Source organism: Sciurus carolinensis, chromosome 16, assembly GCF_902686445.1.
Source record: "Sciurus carolinensis chromosome 16, mSciCar1.2, whole genome shotgun sequence".
Classification (NCBI taxonomy): Eukaryota; Metazoa; Chordata; class Mammalia; order Rodentia; family Sciuridae; genus Sciurus; species Sciurus carolinensis.
The window spans coordinates 37,988,469-38,001,582 of record NC_062228.1 but is presented as its reverse complement, the minus strand read 5'-3'; positions in this window follow the sequence as shown (position 1 = coordinate 38,001,582).

Genomic DNA, 13,114 nt, shown 5'->3' with positions numbered 1-13,114 from the left:
ATAACAAGAAAAACTTTACTTACACTGTCTGTATTAATTCTCACAACAGCTTCTGAGAAAACTTTATCATTATTAGTTCACGGCCATTGAAAACAAAGCTTAGTGAGAAACCAAGGGATCAGCTCAAGGACATGGAGCTAGGAAATGACAGAGTTGGGATTCAAAGCCAGGCTGACTCCTCTAATTCTTGAACTCAAGTATCACACTTCTCTGTGGAAACTGAATTGGAGGATGACTGGTTTAAAAGAATGTTATATATTTTTAGTATAAATATTAAACTCTTACTAAATATGTGCTTTCTACAAACAGATCACTTTTTTTTTTGAAAATCAAATCTGTATTTAACATCCACTATGGGAAGTCACTAGGGAATATGGTGGAATGCCTTTTGTTAAGCAAGCAGCATCTTCAAAAATACATTGCTTTAACAAATCAAAGACATTCTTATTAATCAGAACTTGAACAGTTATTCATTCTGTCCTTACATGGTGTCAGGCATCATACTAATATACTGATACTAGCAAATATTTTCTAGTGCTCAATTGTCCCATGAGGTAATATGGCAGGGATTGGCTCCTTGTCACTAGACCTCTTTCTGCTTTTTCCTAGGCATATGGGGCTATATCATATCTCACTGCTTTCCTTGCAGTTAGGCATGACCATGGGACTAAATTATGCCCATTGGATTGTGGGAAAAAGTGACAGATGTCACATCCAGAGCTGGCATGTAAAAATCTGTTCATGATCCTCTATCTTTTCCCCTCCTGGACACCAGGGAAGTCATGAGCTGAAGATGGTGCAGACACAGAATGGACAGAGCCTGGTTCCCTGAATTGCCCACCATTTAGGAACTCTTGGCCTTTGCCTGAGTAAGAGCAAAGTCTGTTGGGTGAATCCACCGAGACAGGAACAACTCGCAACATTAGCAGCTTAGCAGCAGCTTAGCATTATCTTAATTTGTATAGCTAGATATTACCATATCTCAATGAATAAACAGCACATGTTTTTTTCCACTTTTGAACATTTCTGAAATTGTTGGACTGGGTCTTATAGTCTCCAGCAGCTTCTACTTGCTGCTGGCCTCAATTGAAGTCTAATTTTAAGAGAATTAATTTGCATTTGTTTCCTACATTACTTGGGGCTGCTGCCCACTTGAGGCTTTTTTAAATAAAATTCTCTGCTTCAAGTCTTTTAGATGACACTGAGTAGTATGGATTGAGACTTCAAACCCATCCGAGGACCAGTTTGTGGTTCAAACTCTCAGGGGATAATTTTTCCCCTCCCTTCATCTGGTGCCAAAGTTGAGACAAGCTAGTTTCCCTGTCACCTTTTCCGGGATATGGGTTTATGTCTCATTTACTCATATGTACATTCATGGTGTTCTGACTTTATGTGGGAACTCCTATTAGATACACCTATCATGTATTTTTTATTGGTATGTAAAACAATATTGCATCTTACAATAGATGGTGTCTTGAATTTGACAACATCTAGTCTTATTATCTTCATTTTATAGATGGAAAATGAAAACATCTGAGGCATAGAGATTCAGGAACCCACTAGTTAAGTATGAAACTCTGACTTTTGAGTTTGAGCTCTTCACTACCAAGCCACTGCAATGGTGGCCCTGTGATTAAGCTCAGCTACCTCATAGAGGACAGGTGGGCTCAGGGTTGAAACCAGCTGTCATCATTAGGAGTTTGAATTTAGGTATGATCCTAAATCTCAGGTTCCTCATCTTCACTGAAGATAGTAAGAATCTTGCTGCTTTATAAAATTGCAGTGAAGGTTAAATGAGATGACAATGTAAAGCATTTGGCATGGTGCCAGGCACATAGACCATATTCAAGATGGTCAGATGTTGTTACTGTTTTTCACCACTATACTATCTGATCTTTCAAGAGTAAAACATGGAGTATGTATGTAGTACCTGTCATATTCCAGTCCTGCTTTTTCATTTAGGCCATTGATAAACTATTATCCTCGTTCCACAGATGAGAAACTGTGCTCAGCAATGTCAAGAAATTGCCCGGGTTATACGGGTAGCCAGTGACAGAAGCAAGATTCAAATTCAGGTCCGCAAGTTTCTACAGACTGAGCTCTTTCCTCTCTTCCTTGCATCCCTAACTCCCTCACCTCCAGAACATGACACTTTATAGTAATAAAGGTCCTGGGACTGATTCTTGACGTTTTGGAAGACTTCTCCTTGAGTAGGCAGAACTGTTTCTTCTGTCAAAAGTAACTCCTCTCTGGTGCTGGCTGGCTAACTGAGCTTACTTGGTCTGGGGAGAGGAGAGCCAGCCTAACGTAGGCTAGGACAGAATCTAATCCAATGTGCACTGTGTGCTTTTGGGGATCACCCTAATGACCCAGTGACTAAAGTCACAAGGGCTCCCTATCCCTGATGAGAGCTTTCTAGTCAGGAAAGTCTTCCTGGAGGAAGAGGCATTCTAGTCATGTCTAGAAAACTGGTAGATCCTATGTAATGGGTTGAAAATGAGTGAAGATAGGGGTCCACTGTGAAAAGAGGGGTGGGGTGGGGGGAGGGATGCAGGCATGAGGCTATAGGGGAACATGAGAGATTGTGCCAGAGCACAGAGGAATGATTCTGCCTGTGCCCCTCTCTGGGAGTCCAATGTAGCCCTGGACTCACACCTGTGGCCCTGGGTAGGGACTGAGGCTGTGGCTCCCATTTGCCTTTCCAAAACCTCAGTCCCTAGGTATCTTTCTTGGTGTCAGTCTCAGTGCCTGGTGTCAGGATGCCCTGGTCTTCCCAGCTCATGGCACCCAGTTGACTTCAGCATGAGGCTCATTTTGCCCTGCATGAGGGGAGGGACCACTGGGGTGTTAGGAGTCTGAAACCCCAAAGAAAGGAATGTGTCAGAACATGTCACCAAAATTCTACCAGGCATGGCTGGCTGCAGAGACTCAAAAAATGGTGTCTGACTCAGCATTTTGCTTCTTTTGGCTCTTCTTCCTTCCTTGTTAGCTTCCCATGCAGGCGGGTCCCTCCACATGGTGAATACGGGCAGCCCCAGCATGAACAGCCACCTGCAAGGGATTCCAGTTACCGCCTTCCCAAGTAGCAGCTGCTAGTCTGCACACCTAAACACATTGCTCCTGTCTTCTGAGTGTTTGTGGCCAAGGGATGAATTGTCCTGTTGGTCTGTCTTGGGACACGGGTCGGCTCCAGGAAAGGAGTTGGCATAGGGTGGAAGGGCAAGGCATCCAAGCCTCAGGGCTAATGGCAGGGGAGGGAAGTTCCCAAATGAAAGTCAGGACAGAGAGGTGGGAACTAAGATGCTGGCAGGCACAAACACGTCTGAGAGTTGGACCCCAGGATGCCCTGTTCTCAATTCCCTATGCTCCGAGCCCAGGCTGTTATCTGCCTGGCATTCTCTTTCTCTGGGTGTAGGAAGGGAAAACAGAATGATAATCTACACTCAGGTCTGAGAACAGTGCTCTCTGCTTGCCCTACTGATGGTACATGACCCTGTTGGCTTTGGAGATGTTTCCCCAGGGGAGCTGAGTCCTGGGAATGCCAGCTGGCCAGGCCCTTGCAGTGTCTCTAGCTCCTGCTGACCCATCACATGGAGCATGTGTGAGCTTCTGGGGAAGACCCACTTCCAGCCAGGAGCCCAGCGTTGAGTGTGTGGGCAGGGCTGGCAGCAGGTGGGCATTGCCTTGGGACCATGCAGCAGCTGCCTTGTATCTGATGTGGGGAGGATCTGAGAAATCCCCAGGAACTGCTATGGGCATATTTCTGAGTAAACACATGATTTATATACTCAAAAATATCCTAAATGCCAAAGGGTGCTGCACAGAAAGATAGGGTGTTCACCTTAACACATTTTTTCCCCCTCTGACCACCAAGAGGATTAGACTAAGTGAAAAGTGAAATTTATTTTTGATCTCAAATTCCAAATCCAAATTTTCTCCATCAGTGAGTCTCTGATCTTAAGATAGAAAAAATTCTCAGAACAAGAGGCAAGTATTTAGAATCAAACAGTTCAGGTGAGTTCCAGGAGCAATCAAGGACAGGTACCTGACTTAGCAAATGGGTCACAGAAGGACTGTCAAGACCCGCTTTTCATGCCAGAGAGGCTACTAAGGGCTGCCACCTTCCACACTGCTTACCAATAGTGCGGGAGGGGGCAGCGAGATTGCCATGTGACAAGATCCTCTCTGACTGGGATGGTGAATGTTAATACAGCCGGGACAGTGTGCTCTGCAGACTGAGAAGACACCACAATCCACCTTAATATCTTTGTGCATCCAGCTCACCCTGGAGGTGATATTTTAGCTGAGATCCTGATGATGGGAAGGAACCAACCATGCTCAATGATAGAGCAATGAGTGTGATGAATCCCGATGAGGAAAATGGGCCAGTATGTGTGGAGAAGGGTCCAGAGCCGCTGTGGTTGGAGCAATAGACTGAGCAGCAGCAGCGTCAAGGACCTAGGTCATGTGGGCCAGGCAGACCATGGCAAGGAGTTAGGACTTAAGGACTGAGAAGCTGGCCCAGGGATTTAAACAGGGACTGGCATGGCCCAGTTTGCATTTTAAAGAAAAACCTAGGTGCTTCTGGATATGACAAGGCTCTTGTAGGAGAAAGGAGACCCTAGATGGCTGTTAGTATTCCCAGGTCAGGATGTTGGTACTGAGAATAGTAGTGGAGATAAAAACAAGTATTATAATTCAAGATCTACTTTGATGCATTTTGGAGGTTGAATTGACCAGATACATGGATGGTTTACACTTGGAGCTGAGCAAAAGGGAGTTGTTCACTAGTGTCTCATCCATCTAGATTTTTAAATCAGACAATGAGACAATATTGACTCAGAGTGGTCTCTTAGGAACAGCTATCTGCACTGGGGTCTGTGTTTAAGATGTATTAGCATACAGTTGGGATTCAAAGTTATAGCTTTGATATTTAAGGGGATAGCAGATAGAGAGAGGGAGAGAAGGACCAAGACCTGTCCTGAGGAAACACCAACATTTACAGTGGCATCATAGAAGCTGAGAGCAGGATAGATTTGCAAGGGTGGTGTTTAAATCGTTGTTTGGGATTGATGTTGTTCAGAGATTTGGTAAAATGAGAATTAACATTGACTTTTGGAATAAGGATGTTTGTTGGTATAAGTGGTGGAGACCAACCTGGATTGGAACAATTGAAGATTGAATGGGAGGTAAATAATGTGTCATTTCTGGACTAAGCCAGTGAAAATTCCTAAATTACCTCTTACTTCCCTCTTCCACTGATGGGGGCTGCTCATTCCAGATTAATGATGAGCTACGAGACGGTGGAGGCTCCATAAGCCTGGATCCTGAGTGACGGTGTGGAGCATAGCCTCTTTCCTCTTTTCCTGAAACTGACAGGTGCGTGGAGCCCCTCTTTCTCCATGTCCATGTTTCCCTGTCTTCATTTCCATGGCTTTAGTGACTAGATGGAATAGGAACCACAAGAAAGGTAAAATGACTTCCGTGGTTTTACTCTGTTTGCTCCTTTCTGGTTCTTTCAGGAGTGAGAGGAGAAAGGAGACAAACAAAATAATTATACTCTTCTTCTCTTTTTATAGTCTCTGCGTTGATGCCCCTGTGTTTCTTCCAGGCTGTCCTCATCCATCAGCAGTCAGGCATCTCTCAAATCAAATATCTTGCAAGCCTTCCAAGTAACATATCCCTGCCACAGAGCAAGTGCTGCTGGTTCTCCATCATGGGGATCGTCATCCATCAGTCTGCTGAGAAGCTGTTATTAATAATGGGTGGGAAAATATCTACTTGGCTGCTCCGTCATTGTTATTGCCTTTAACTATTACTTAAAGAAGAAACATAGTCAATACACTTAATCTATGGTTTTCTCTGAACATTTTGGTAACAATTCATTTTAAGTGGTAGGCAATATCCAAGGACTGGCTACAGTAAATCTGCAGTTTAATACAGCCAGGTCTCCAGTCTGAAGAGCTAAATAGAAATGCACATATTCCCTTTTTATCTTATTGTCAACATGCAGAAGGGTTGCATTTGGGGAGACCCTCCTCTGTACATCCACTCCAGGTTGTACCAGTCTGGGATTTATTTGGTCCCATTAGTAAATTGGTGGCTGTTTGTCCTTCTGATCCAAGACATTAGTGGGCTATTGGCTGCCAGTGTACAAATGCTTCTGGTTCCCATTGCTGAATCAGCAAATCTCCTTCATCATGCACACTTTTGAGTTCTCAACTTTTGTCAGAGCTGCCTTCATGCACCAGTTGTTCTTGGAGGCAGTCTCCAACACTTCAGTCAGTCAGCAGTGCTCCTCAAGGTCATTGACTCGGTAGCCTTATTTGTAGCAGGGTCCCAGGTAGAAGACAAGTATGCAGAATGAAATCAGCATGAAGGGACAGCAGGACTGGAATCCAGTGGGTTAACCATCATCCTACTTCTTTGTTAAACCACAAATTTTCTGAGCAAATTCTTTTTTTTTTTTTTTAATGCTGAGCACAGAAGCAACTTTGGCCTGGTTTGGGTAGATGATGTCCCTTTTGGACATCATCAGTGTTTAGAAATTCAAGAAGTGACTTCATAGTTCAGAAATGTCCTGCCAAGTCGTTCTTTTTTAATTCAGCAAATATTTGAGTGAATCCTGTGTGCATTTTTGAGTGGCTCCTTGAGTAAGACTGTATTATAATACAATACTTCTGGTATCTCTCTGAGCAATGGTGATGGTGAGGTGCAATGGGAAGGCTTTCCTCAAGCTCCTCAGTGCAGTGGATTTTTTTGCAGTCAAAGAGCTCAGGGGATCCTGGCATCAACATGAGCTTCTGATGGTGCAGACCAAAAAGTCACATACATATGATTTTTATCCTTCATGGTACTTTTACATTTGATGTCTACAATCATCCCATGAGGTAGAAGCAGAAATTGTAGATCTTCGTTTAGTGGAGGAGAAAATTGAGGCCCAGTATTAAGTCCTTGTCCAAGTCCCCTCCCTAATAAGTTTTGTGGCAGCCTGGGACTGCAGCATCTTAGCACCTTTTTAACTGCTACACAGATAAACAAAGCAGAGCAAACCCAGCTTCCAGGGCACCCAGGGTGACAGGCCTCAGAGCAGACACTGTTTGGAGCCTCCTGCCTCTTTCCCTGGATTATTCTTCTGAGTTCTGTAGAAACACCCTCCAGCAGCTGGGAGCATTGCTTCAATTGACAGCACCTCCAGCCTTCTAAGGATTCCCTGTGGGCTCCTGGAGGCACTTCAGTTGCAAGCAAAAAAGTATCTCAAGTATCCAGTGGTTTCCAGATATTTCTTACCAGGTCTATGACCAATGACTGGCTGCTGAAGGGTGAGAGAGTCTAGCTGTTTGGCTTCAAGGAGGCACAAATTGTGAAGAGCAATTTATGCTCCAGAGCTCCCCACGGGATCAGGCTAAGACTGGGACTCCACCCAAACTGGCCTCTCACTTGGACTCCACCTCTCACTGGCCTCTCCCTGTCATAGTCCTTGTTTCCCCACTGTTTTCTCTCTTGAGAGTTCACAAATCACCCTCTCAGAATCAGTTTCTGGACAACTTGACCTAAAAGTAAGATTTGTGTTTACTCTGGGTGCCACACAGCCTCCCAGGTTGCTGATGGGATTGGTTCTTTCAGGGCACTCCCAGTTCGACTCTGAGATAATTTCCAGTTTATTTTAAACTTCTAAAATTCTAGGCTGCTTGTGATCTGTGCAAGTCACATATATATATTTTCTCTTCATAATCCCAGCTTTCTGTCTAAGAGCACTGAGATTCTTTTTTGAATTCCCCTGAGCAATAAGGCCTCCTGCAGGAGTCAGGTAAAGGACATCACATCATGAGACAGTCAGTACAATCTTCCCAGAGTCTACAACTCTCCTGTTCTCCTTCCTAAAAGCAGAATGCATCTTCAGTGCTTGAAACCAGTATATGCTGGACAACTTGGAGAAGAATGAGGGCTGACTTGTTAGCAAGTATGCTTGATTTTCTCTGTAAGCCCCTCCTGCTCATACTTCTGCCATAGTCCAGGTCTTAAGACTGTGTGGACTGACTCACATGGCCTCTGCTTCCAGTTGGGTTTGGTCAATGGGTAGCGCTGATAGGATAGAAGAGAGAGATCAGGAGTTTCCTTCTGCTTCCTTCCCGCTAGACTGAATGAAAACTCCAGCTCCTGGTAGCCTCTTCCCCATGGTACATCTTCTGCCTTTGCACCCTGAAGTTGGGCAGTCAAGATTTGCATAGTTGCGGACCTTGTGTACTTTACCATATCTCTTTACCTTTCCCTATCTTATGAATTATCCTTTCATTAAACTTATTCTTTCATTAAACTTTCTTCAAGAACTATTTGAGCCTCAGTTTCCTCCCAGGCCCATGACTGCTTCAGAAGGTGACATTCGTGTGTCATTAGTGGACTAGAGAAAACCATGTGAGGGAATTTCCATTCCACATGGCATTCTTTTTCTTTGTCCACAGTTTCTTCTGTCCCATCAATATTCTCTGCCTAACAATATTTCTTCTTGTTATTCAAGTCAGAATTCTAATGTCCCTTTTCCTAAAGGTCTTCCATGATCATTGTGGTCTACTGAGCCTTCCTCCTGGTTTCCACAGTCACTTATTGACCATGTTAGTTGCTGACATTATCACCCCAGGACAGTGGTATGACCTAAGGGCAGTGGCAGCACGTGTGCCCTCTGAATTCCCACTGTCTGGCATGAGTTTGTGTGTTTGGCAGTGGTACTTGTGGTGCCAAAATGATTTGAATCATAACCTAAGGTGTCTTGTTTTCTTTGGGCTTACTGGGTCATGGTTTTCTTCAGCTTCAAACAAGCAGATCCAAACCGCTGTTCCCTATAATGTGAGATATCTGGTGTCATTATTACTTCTCCAAGCATTCTTAGGGGAACCCACAATCCCAGGGTACTTGGCCCTGATGAGTTTTTGCTGCCCACTCTATTCCTTCCTGTGACCATAACCTTCTCTCTGCAACAGATCACTCTAAATGTTCTTTGTTCCCCAAAGTACTGCTAACGAGAGGCTGAGATGTCTCATACTGACAGTTCGGGAATACTAGATGGTTAATATCAGCATATCACAGAATGAGTACCAGCTTGAAATGGGTCTTTCATTCTGTCATGGCCCTGTAGTAGTTTCCTTTCCATCTCTTCAACAGGGACCATCTACCCGTCTGTCTTCCTTCTGAGATCTGACCCACCCCCACCAGTTGGATGCAGTCATCCTTTACTTCCCAAGCTCCCTCCTCTCCTCTTCCCTCCCCTCCCTCCTCCCTCCCCTCTCCTGTCCTTTCCCTTTCCCTCCCTTCCCCTCTCCTCTTCTCTTCCCATCCTAAGGTCCTGTCAAACAAAGAAGACAAAAATCGCACTGAATACAGAGCTTAGCTCTCTTTCTCTCTCCTTCCTGCTGTGCCTCAGGCCTATATTTTCACACACACAAAAAGATCCTCTGAAGTATTTTTCTAAACAAAAAGGCCACCCACCCCTAAGAAGAACTGGCCTCTTCCTAAGAGTGTTTTAGCCATTGCAGTCAATTTTTGCTTTAAAAAATAGCATCTTCTCTTCTTGTTGTTCGGTTCTAACTTGGGATACTATCTGGGGCCCTGAGGGTCACTTATCTGTTCCAAACTGTCCTAGAAGTTGGTCAAATTGTTCAATTTTTTAAAATTTTATTTTTTAAAATATCCTCTGCCCTCATTTAGTGCTCAGCACACCATGGGGCACAGATCCTATTGCAGGTGATTCTTTTGCCCCATGCCACATTCCCAGGCCCAGCCAACATCAGCACTTTGGTTCTGCTATGCCAGGCACTTCACCAGGATCCCATGTCAGGCAGGCGTCATAGAGCATTTGCTTTTCTAACTCAGAGTTCTCTGAGTTTTGAGTCTAGAAGTGCAGGAGGGTTGACACACAGGGATGACCCTCTACCAAGAAGGAACAGTGTGAGGGATAAACACCCCATCCCTCAGAGGGCCATCTCTGAGGTCCATCTTACCCAGTTCTCCAGAAGTCCCTAATAGGATCAGACCCTCACTTCCCCCAATGGTGCACAGTTCCATTATACTCGTTGATTGATGTTCTTCTGCTTCCTCACTCCTGTTCCCTGGGGTCACATCCCAAATCAACCACCTGCACCCATGTTCTCTGAGTTATGAGTCTGTCTCAGGGACTGCCTTTGAGGGGAACCCAAACTACTATGTGCACTCAGTGGTCATGTGTTTAGCTGCCTTTAGTAATAACTCAAGCTGCTGAGCTGGGCTCTGTCTGCTGCCCATTGGTTTAAAACCATTCTGTAGAACTTCACTAACCATTTCCTACCTTTCTGTTTCTGTGGGGACAAGCAGTGAGTGTGATGGATCTGTCCATAGATCTCCTCTTTCATCTGGAGCGTGATGTTAAACATCTCAACTCTGGAAGCTTGATTCATCTGAGGAAAGTCTTTTACTAGCTTGAAAAACCATAAAGTTCTCCTGGTGTGACAAGGAGCAAATGACTTCAGTGTCACATTACTGCCCCCAAACTCAAATAGAATCAGGGTCTGAGGTGTCTAATCTTTTCCAACTGAGGTGTTAAGAGATGCATTACTCATTGGTATTGCCTAGTTCTTGCCCTGTTAGGAGGCACATAGGAAAGTCAATGTTTTGACAAGCAAACTAAGGGCCAGAACCAGAATAACTGTAAAACTCTGCCAATGGGTGCCCGAAGAATTCTACAATACTGCATTTGACACTTAATTTTCCCCAGAATGAGATGCCTGTCCCAGTCAGGGGCCTGCTGGACTCATAAATTCTATCAGGGAAGTGGCTCTGTATCTGTACATCTGGATTCTTTTAAAACAGTGAAAGTCCTCTTTGCTCAGTCTTCGGAGACTCTTAGGGCAATCAAATTCTCTGCTGGAACCTTCACATCTGCAAAACTTCCTCTTCTTTTTCTTGATTTTATCCTCAGAACCCTAGGATAACCATGGGTGGGCGGTCTTAGGGCTCTCTAAATCTGACCACCACGCTGAAGCAGGACATTTCAGTTCCTAAGCAAATACTCATGGAAATCTGTCATTGTGTTTCAATAGTGTGTATGTTAAATCTCATCCTAATGCCAAGTCCTATGAGGTGGGAATTGCTTGAGCTAATTTATAGTTAAAGAAAAGGAGACTCAGAGAGGGTGGTTTGTTTGTCTGAAGTCACATGGTTAGTACATGGTAAAGTTTGAAGGCAGGTCCCAGGTCTCTGAGTCCTCATGAGTGTTTTCTCCAGCAGAACATATTTCCTTGGACGGAATGGTGCTTGTAGTGGTTGATAAAAAAAGAAAGTTGGGTGATGTGAATTTGAATGTGTGTGTTAAGTACTGTCCAAGGATAGAAATTCTGTACATCCACCCAAGATGTGAACTTCACTGGGGAACAAATTCTTACCCATTTGGAACTAACTAAAAATTGTGAAACTGCCAGTCTCTTGGCCTTACCCTGGGCCATGTGGTAAACTTCTAACCCATACAGATTCCTAGCTATCCCTAGGGCAGGTGAGATTGTCCTGCCCACTAGGCAAAAGTATTCTGGTTTTGGTCAGCCTCTAGGGTTGACCCTGGGGAGAGCTAAACAGTTGGCATCTAGCACTTGATAGCTGAAGGATTTCACCAGGCATAAGAACCTCTGAGGAGAGGACCAGAATTTGACCCAATCAGAGTGACCCCAATAGGAATGGACTCCCTTCTTCTTGCCTCTGAGGCCTTGCCTAGGCAGCCAGTTGGACTCCTGATGTCCCTTTGGAAGCAGTCATCTAGGCAACAACAGGTGTAAATTTTGTCATCTGTAACACACACATCAGACCTGCCTTTCCTCTGCATGTGGAAGCAGGTGTCCCTGATGTTGGAACTCGTGAGACACATGTTGTACCCATGCAGAGCCTCTACATCTTTGCTCCATCATGGTCATCAGAATCAATCCTGGAATGGAGGCCTCATTGAACAAGTCACATCAAGGCCAATGTGTTCTTATCAAGAGAGGTTGACCATATGTCTGGTCACAGGCACATTCTTCATGTTGCCCCAAATTAAAGCAATCAAAGCTCCATGTCAGCACTTACAAGGCTGCACACAGTTGGACACTAACTTGTCCTCCGGCATGATACCCTCTGGCCACATTGACCTCTGTGTCATTGCCCTATCTGCCGAGCCTTTTGGTTCCTAAGAGACTTTGCACATGCTCCTTTCCAGACCTTGCTTGGTTTCCAGGGTCACACACAGCTGACTCCTTCTCTACCCTCTGACAAATCCTGCAAAGTGGCCTCTCTGCCCTCTGTTCCCTGTCCAAAGTTTCCGTCCCCTCCTGACTCCATCATATGTTGGTACTATTTCCTTCTAGCACAACATTGTCTGAAATTGTCCTATTTGCTTGTTTGCTTGTCTATTGTTTTCTTCACCTTATTAGAATGCAAACTGTTGTTTTCAGGGGGTATATCTGCATCCCCTAGAACAGTGCCCTGTCCCACAGAACATTTGTTACATGGGTGAATTCCTAAGAAGAAATATGACTGCAGCTTCCAGAAACTCCATCTGGAATTCACAGTAAGTTGATAATGACTTTAAATGATCACTTCTCTATTGTCTTACAGCTGGTCTCTCCCTCCTTGCTGTGCCCCTCCTCTCCCTGTGATCTTTCTCTTCTTCCTTCCTCCTGTGTACCCCCTCCTTTCCCTTCTCCTTTGCCCCTCCCTCTTTCCTCCCTCCTTCCCATCCTGTGTGCTTTCTGGGAAGCAGCTAACCTGGCAGCCAGACAGGGGAAAGAATCCTACCTCGTTTCCCCACAATGGCCATCATCGTGATTAAGAAAAGTCCTTTCACTCAATCATGGACAGACCAGTGACAATGGAGTTCACCCAAGGCACCCCAGGTCAGGCCTGGGGCTCTGGACAGTCCATCTGTTGTTCCGAATGAGCCTGGTGCTTCTGAGATTCATCATTACTGTAGTTTGGAGTGTGTCTGTCATGGGTGAGTTTCAGGCTTCATGCTGAAGATGGACAGTTAAACTCACGGCAGGCATAAAATAAAACCAACAAAACCCAGATAGATTAATCCCTTCTTACTCCAATAGGACGAATGGAATTTATATTTTACTTT